General features: G+C 38.2%; 1 long non-coding RNA gene across 1 annotated transcript; it reads right to left on the bottom strand.

Moving 5' to 3' along the window:
• Positions 1-5,712: 5,712 nt before the first annotated feature.
• Positions 5,713-7,600, bottom strand: LOC117491605. Its single transcript, XR_004556781.1, has 4 exons — positions 7,521-7,600; positions 7,245-7,333; positions 6,656-6,809; positions 5,713-5,858 (listed from the first exon to the last, which is right to left on the bottom strand). It is a non-coding gene; the product is annotated as an uncharacterized LOC117491605 (long non-coding RNA).

The raw sequence follows: 7,600 nt of genomic DNA on the forward strand, positions 1-7,600 counted from the left end.
GATGTCTCCGTGCCTCATTAACACATGTTTCTCCCCATCCTCATACACGCAGCTACCAGGGAAACTATGTCTGTGTGTATCTAACTATTTAATTAGAATCTAAAGAGACTACAAAGTCATTATTTCATAGAAGCCAATTAGGATAATTTGCTTGGCTTAGTAAACAGGTCAGTCTCTGCTGGCAGATGTTTATCTTTGCTGTAAGCGGGCAGAACAGCTGTTTACACAGTTCTCCGCAAAACACGGGTGGGCAGAGTTTATCCTAGATGGGCTGTTTTTTTAGATGAAGTGAAAAGCTGCTGAAAAGGGAAAAGTTTGAATATCTGACTGACTCGCGTCTCTGGTTTTGATTTAAATGTTTCACACCACATATGAAGCACAATAAAAATACGGGTGGAGTTAATGCAGTTTGATGAGGCTAAGAGATTCCTCTGAGGCGGACCGGGAGCTCACCTGGTAACGCGGGCAGCCCATGTACTGAGAACTAAATAATTATTATACTATTACAATTTGTCTGCTACTGCAGCTTTTCACATTTAACCCCTTGTCAATAACTCTGGAAAAAGGAAGTGTTCTTCTGTGGTTTCTTTGGAGTCAGATAGAGTTGTGTGCATTCTCCATCCAGTACAGAAGGGGTACATATGGATGAGAAAGAGGAGAGGGGGGCAATTGGCAGAGGACAACTGTTTTCTACAGTGTGCCAACTGTTCTGAAAGCCATTTGCGGAGACACACACACACACCAAAGTGCTAGTTACCAAGGTGATGGAAGGTACACTCAAATAAAAAGAAACCAAAAAACAGATCCCTTTAACATTTAAACCTCAGCCATCACAATACACCTTTACAACAGTAATCCAATGCTTTTAATTCTTTACACATCTTTTAGTTTTTAACTCGACCTCTTCCTTCCAGCTATCTCCTCCTATTATTACTTGGTGAGACATGCTCATAATCCAACCGCTGCATCCTGCAAATGCTTATCTGTGTGCACAACTTCACCAGCTGGGAAGAGATACAGTACTTACCACTGATCAACGTGATATCGGGTCAAATAACGAAATTGAAAAAGCAGCAAGAGAAGGCAAAACCAATATGAACACTACCGTTAGAGCATAAGGAAAAAGTCCACACACTTTAAGTAGTGTTTTAAGTTGTTTAACATGCCTAGATGAATGGGAGGATTTGTTGAAAAATCAAAGCTAATGATAACCACGTGTCCTTTTTTTTTTTTTAAGCTAATTATTTGTCTCATGGTCTTGTGCTACCAAACCCCCCGTAGCATGATGAGATGTTTGTATTTGAACAAGGCGTCCTTGTGTCATTGGTATGCAATATCCTTCAGGCACAATATTTCTTATGAATTAGACCATTCTTGCAGCTGACAAGAAACAAATGTCAGTTCTTATATGCCCTCCTGTTCTGTTTCTCAAGATGGTTTCATTATTAGATCTGCCTGCTTTATCCCATTTTGCTATCAGCTTGTCAACTTCCAGGACACAGCAGTTGAACAATGCTATTCTAAATATTAGCTCTGTGAATGCAGCAAAACAGATTCTGACATTTTCTTTGCTTTTCTGTCACAGTCTGACATTTACTTTTCTGACTGCCGCCTGCCAATCTTTCACCCAGCAATCTTGTTATGTGAAACAGCTGGATAAGCGAGCCACCAGACAGAGGGAATCAGATTGCTTCCCGCCAAGGTTTTGATGAACTGTGCACAAGGCCTTGAAGATATTGCGGGGGCTCTTGCCGGCGTGTAGGTCAGACTCATGGACACACAGCATGTGTTCAGAGAGAGTGAGTCAGTTGCTATGGAGACCAAAGTGGGCAAATGTGCATTTCTGTTGTGCTGATATTTGGATGTCCTTCAGATCGGTTGTCTGATGAATGTGTTGGTCCAAAAATCAGAAGTGGTCAGAATTCCATGTTTGAAGGGCTTTGACTGCACAAACAATGAGGGGCTTGAAAATAAGCCAGGGTGGGGGGTTAGGGAGTAGCAGTCTACCAGTCTGCATCCACCCCTTTCTTTTAACCTCTATAGCCGCGTTCACACCAAGTACTTTCCTGTACTTAGTTCCGGCACTAAGAGCCCTGGCGCTTTTAACCCCAGGGTACTTAGTACAGATCGCGTTCACACCGGAGTACTTTTCCCTGAGGGAAGATTACAAGTACAGTAGGTGGCGGTAAGCACCTTAAAGTTGTTTGCAACCCGCTACAAAACAAGAGAAGAAGAAAAACTGATACAGGATCTGTTTAATCGCCATGTCGGTTTTCTTTATTGCACTCTCAAGACATAACATTAAATAGAAATATTTTAAATGTAACTAAAGTGTCAGTTGTACATGTCAGTAAACATTGTCAATATAAAATAAAGTGTCAGTTGTACTATATAATAACAGTAATAACAATATAAAATAAACTCCCAGGTGTAGGGAGTCTCAGCAGCAAACCCACCTTTATTATATATCTTCCTGAGACCCACTGCATCCGTCTGCCATAAACACTATGCAAACATACATGTTAGTTTTGGCCCATAGTGGACTCCATGTTGTGTTGTGTGAAATGGGGGGGAATTAAAAGTTTAGGTCAAATAATATTTAAAATTATATAAATTGTCATATTTGTGTATGTGCCCCTGCCATTCCCCCACAAGGTTGCAACATTGATGATAAATAAATGACAAATAAAGCTTTGCCAGTTTATAACCGATGAAACATGATGGTATCAGAATAATCACTTACATGTGATGTATAGGATGCTACACAGGTCACAAAAGATAAAGTGTCAGGAGAAATAAGCTTAATCGCCATGTCGGTTTTCTTTATTGCACTCTCAAGACATAACATTAAATAGAACAATTTTAAATGTAAATAAAGTGTCAGTTGTACATGTCAGTAAACATTATATATAAAATAAAGTCATAACAGTAATAACAATATAAAATAAACTGTCCCAGGTGTAGGGATATTCTCAGCAGCATGCACACCTTAGTGCAACGTTGTGTGTCGTGTGTCAGTATTTACAAAAACTATACCAAATAAACTGTTATTAAATGCAGTTTGTCGCTCATCCTGCCGCTGCGCCGACGCTTCCTCATGGCGCAGCGCCCACACTTCATCCTGGTGCTGCTGGCGCTCCATCTGCTGCTTGAACACTTCTGCCTGGCGCTCCATCGAGGTGAGCATCTTGTCCTCCGTTTGAATCCCCAGCCATTACTACATTCAGTATCAAAGCTTGGAACCATTTTGTATTAACAGTCCAAAAGCTTTGTAATTATATCAAATTATGGTAACACTTTATATTAAGGTACACAAATTCACCATCTACTAGTTGCTAATTAAAATGCATATTAGCAGTATATTGGCTCTTTGTTAGTCATTATAAAACACTTATTAATGCCTAATTCTACATGACCATATTCTACAATAATATGCCATTAGTTGAGGGTTTTTCCTCAATAACCCTCTAATTAGTGCTTATTTATTGCAAGTAAGGAAGTTGTTGTACATGAGTTTTGGTCTTAATATGCGCTGCTCAATATGGGCCTAATAAGGCAGTAGTACCACAAGAATAGTAATTCTCCCATAATAACACTTAACAAATATGATCTATTCTTATGTAACAAGACATGAGTGTATAAGTGTTAATTGTTCTAAATAACTCAAAATTAGGTATTTCTATCTAAGCACATGTTCCCTATTTTAAAGTGAAGTCTTGTTCATAACCAATAAGCTAGTAGTTTGACTCTAATTAGGTATTTCTATCTAAGAATATGTTCCCTATTTTAAAGTGAAGTCTTGTTCATAACCAATAAGCTAGTAGTTTGACTCTAATTAGGTATTTCTATCTAAGAATATGTTCCCTATTTTAAAGTGAAGTCTTGTTCATAACCAATAAGCTAGTAGTTTGACTCTAATTAGGTATTTCTATCTAAGAATATGTTCCCTATTTTAAAGTGAAGTCTTGTTCATAACCAATAAGCTAGTAGTTTGACTAATTGACCTGAACAGGTTCCCTATTCTAAAGTTGCCTCCTCTTCACACTTTGTAAATACATTATAGCACGCAAGTACTGAAATGAACCTCAACAGTAAATGAACAAAGTAGGCACACGTTGAAATATCTGTTTTATTAATGAACCACTGAAGAGAGGTTCAGACACATACCAAAACATGTCAAGTTTCTCCAAGGCTGAGAACACATAATGCAGCCTGTACTTTTTAATAAAAACTGATTTTTAACAGAGTTTATGTATTTGTGTGATCATACTGTGTGACCTGCTTGTATGTACTTACACACTAGGTGTACTGTTCTCTCTATGTGTTGTACTGTCTCAGTGTGAACATAGATTAAACAGCCAGCCAAACTCTTTTGAGAGCCATGATGTGCAGCCATGCTCCTTTATTGACTTATTTGCAGTCCACTGACATTCAAACGGAGTGAAACTATAAAAAAAGAAGTTACAAGGCACTTAATTATCTCATACATGCAAGTGTAACATACACAGATTAACACATAGGGCCGCTAAGTGTAAACAAGGTAAACATAGCTAATGCTAGCTGTGCAATAAGCATGTTGCCATAGCCTACTACAGGCTAGTATGGCTAACGCTAGCGCGAATGCTAACACATTTTCTCATTGAGTTTAAACATCTCCAAATGTCATCACATAAACACAATACATGTTACTAATCCTTACAGTGTAAGTGTAAGGCTTACACTTACACTTACAGTCATTGCTTTCTGACGAACTTGACCCTTTTACTCTTCAGGTTGCATAGGGAAAATTAGTAGCAGTCTACTGCCATGCAATTCAGTTCACTTTCTCCTACCTCCTGTACCCGGTTTCCTGTCTAACCTTCAGTACAAATTTTACAAAAATATAAATGTGCAAATAATATGAAACATACAGGTCAATATCACCTTGCATAGCTGAACTGTCAATACCCCAAAACATATTCTTAGATAGAAATACCTACTTTTTTGTTATTTAGACACAATTAACACTTATAGTTTCATGCCCTGCTGAAAAAACCAGCTTAGACCAACAAGGCTGGTCTGGCTGGTCAGGCTGGTCACCAGCCTGACCAGCCAGTCAATATTAGGCTGGATTAGTTTGCTGGTTGAGAGGGGTTTTGGACACTTTAGCTGGTCAGGATAGCTGGTTTGGTCACAGTGGTCTAGCTGGTCACCATTAGCTGGTCGGGATAGCTGGTTTAGCTGGTAAAAGCTGGTGGTCACAGTGGTCTAGCTGGTCAGGATAGCTGGTTTGGTCACAGTGGTCTAGCTGGTCACCATTAGCTGGTCGGGATAGCTGGTCTAGCTGGTAAAAGCTGGTGGTCACAGTGGTCTAGTAGCTGGTCACCATTAGCTGGTCGGGATAGCTGGTTTAGCTGGTAAAATCTGGTGGTCACAGTGGTCTAGCTGGTCACCATTAGCTGGTCCGACTGGTATGATCTTGAGTAGAACTTTAACTGGGATTACTTGATGGTTAAGCTGGTCATATATGATGATGAAACACTCTCACCCAATTGCAGTAGCTCAATGAACATCTATCATTTCAGATCAGAGCACCTACCTTACCAGAAAGGTACCAGAATGTATAGAATGTCTGTAAATAAATACTCATACATCAAATGATTAGAAGCAGGAAAATAATTTATAACACACAATGAACATTAACACACATTTGAAAACATTTTCAAAACACCCATTACTTCATACTTAAGCAATTTCCTTCAACTGTTTCTTTCCGTTTTTCACAAGGTCCTGTATTTTTTGTGAAATGTAGTAACCGGCCAACTTTTCCCTCTCGGTCTTCTCCACGTTTTGTGAATTCAGCCATCCTCTGAAGCACTCTTGAAAAGAGAAAGGAAAAACAGATTACATTTTAGCTTTGTGTTATGATTACTTAAATATGTGCACTGTGAGATGAAAAAGACAAATGTATCAAGTTTAGTTTTGAACATTCACTGTGATTGGGTCTATTGTCCACGCAATACACCGTATTTAATTTTTTATTTAATATTCTGTTCTTGTAAATATCATATTCTATTATATTACATGTATATAAACTTTTTGCACTACTTTTTATTTTGTATTTTTGTACTTTATTGTATATGTTGCATTGTTGGAGGAGCTCAGGTCAGAAGAATTTCATTGACATTTCTACACTGTAGCTGCTGAGCATATGAGAATAAAAGCTTTGAATCTTGAATCCAACACTTTTTTCAGTGGAAAATCCTGAATTGTAGGATACTTTGGCCATAATAATGCTTTATGATTACATTTCTAGTGAGAAGTGTATATTTTACTTTCAGAATCTTCCTCCAGTGGATGTGTAGCATCTACAGTATGATAGATATATTACTTTACACCCGGAAGTATGTATTGTCATTCTTATTGTCGATAAATTGAGGGATATATACTATATTTTATTAACACCACTTTATACATCCACCTCGAGTGTTTGTCTCTGCACCGGAAATAATTTTATTTTAAAGTTCAACCACATATTATATAAACTATATCAGCGCCACACCTGCGTAACACATGGTGCCTCTTGTCTGAACAATTTTTTAAGCGATTTGTAATCTATTCTTGTCGACTTGCAGCCTAAATACAAAGATAACTCCACTCTCCTACCACTGCTTACCTCTAATGAGCCTTGGTAGAACTAGTGTCCGAGTCATGGGGTCCAGAACGGACTGAAGACATGTGGAACAGAGTCATAGAGTCCAGAACGGACTGAAGACATGTGGAACAGAGGACAGGCATGGTTCGATGTACAGGGAACTTTTTGAACCTTTCTGCAGCGATGAATAAAGAAAACAAAGAAGACATTTTTAATAATAGTAATGATGGTAACAACAATTATATTAGTATAACTATTTATATAGCACTTACACAATTGCAAAGTGATTCTCACAACAAAAATAAAGAACAAAACAATATCAACAATAAAAAAACAAATGATTATAGGAATGTTAAGAGACAAAGAAATGATAAACATTCTGAGAGGCCGACTACAAAAGCTAGACTCAATGGCTCTTGATGACATCAATGAGCAGTCCCAATAGATGCTGTGGTATAAAAAGAAATAGAATAGGTCCAGATTTCTTCTATTTTGTGTTGGATGATTTGTTTTATTGATTGCTGATGGATGTATATATATAGGGTTTATTCAACAGCAGTAAAGCATTAAGTTGCTAAATTAACGTACACTGAACTGTTAAACAACTTACCACTATTTAGGAAAGGCTCTGATCAGGAGGGTTGACTAGTAGGACAGCAAAGAGGTGGTGTCACGTACAACCATTGGTAGATGTTACACCTGAAAGAAAGATAAGGAAATAAGAGAAGACAGGAGGACAAACATCCTCTTAAGTAAAAGACCAAATCAAGTCAAGCTTTAACCTGAGCCTGTTTTTTCAGTCTTTACAATGCACTGTTGGAAAATACCTTCCAAAGGCTACATTCAAACTCAATACCATAAATAACTGGGTACCAAAGTGCTTTACCTGATAGAACACGTTCCACACGGAGCAGCAACCATCCGGCTCGGCCTTTTGCTGCATATCATCTCCTCCCTCTCCACTGT

The sequence above is a fragment of the Trematomus bernacchii genome, unplaced genomic scaffold (assembly GCF_902827165.1).
Source record: "Trematomus bernacchii unplaced genomic scaffold, fTreBer1.1, whole genome shotgun sequence".
In the NCBI taxonomy this organism is placed as follows: domain Eukaryota; kingdom Metazoa; phylum Chordata; class Actinopteri; order Perciformes; family Nototheniidae; genus Trematomus; species Trematomus bernacchii.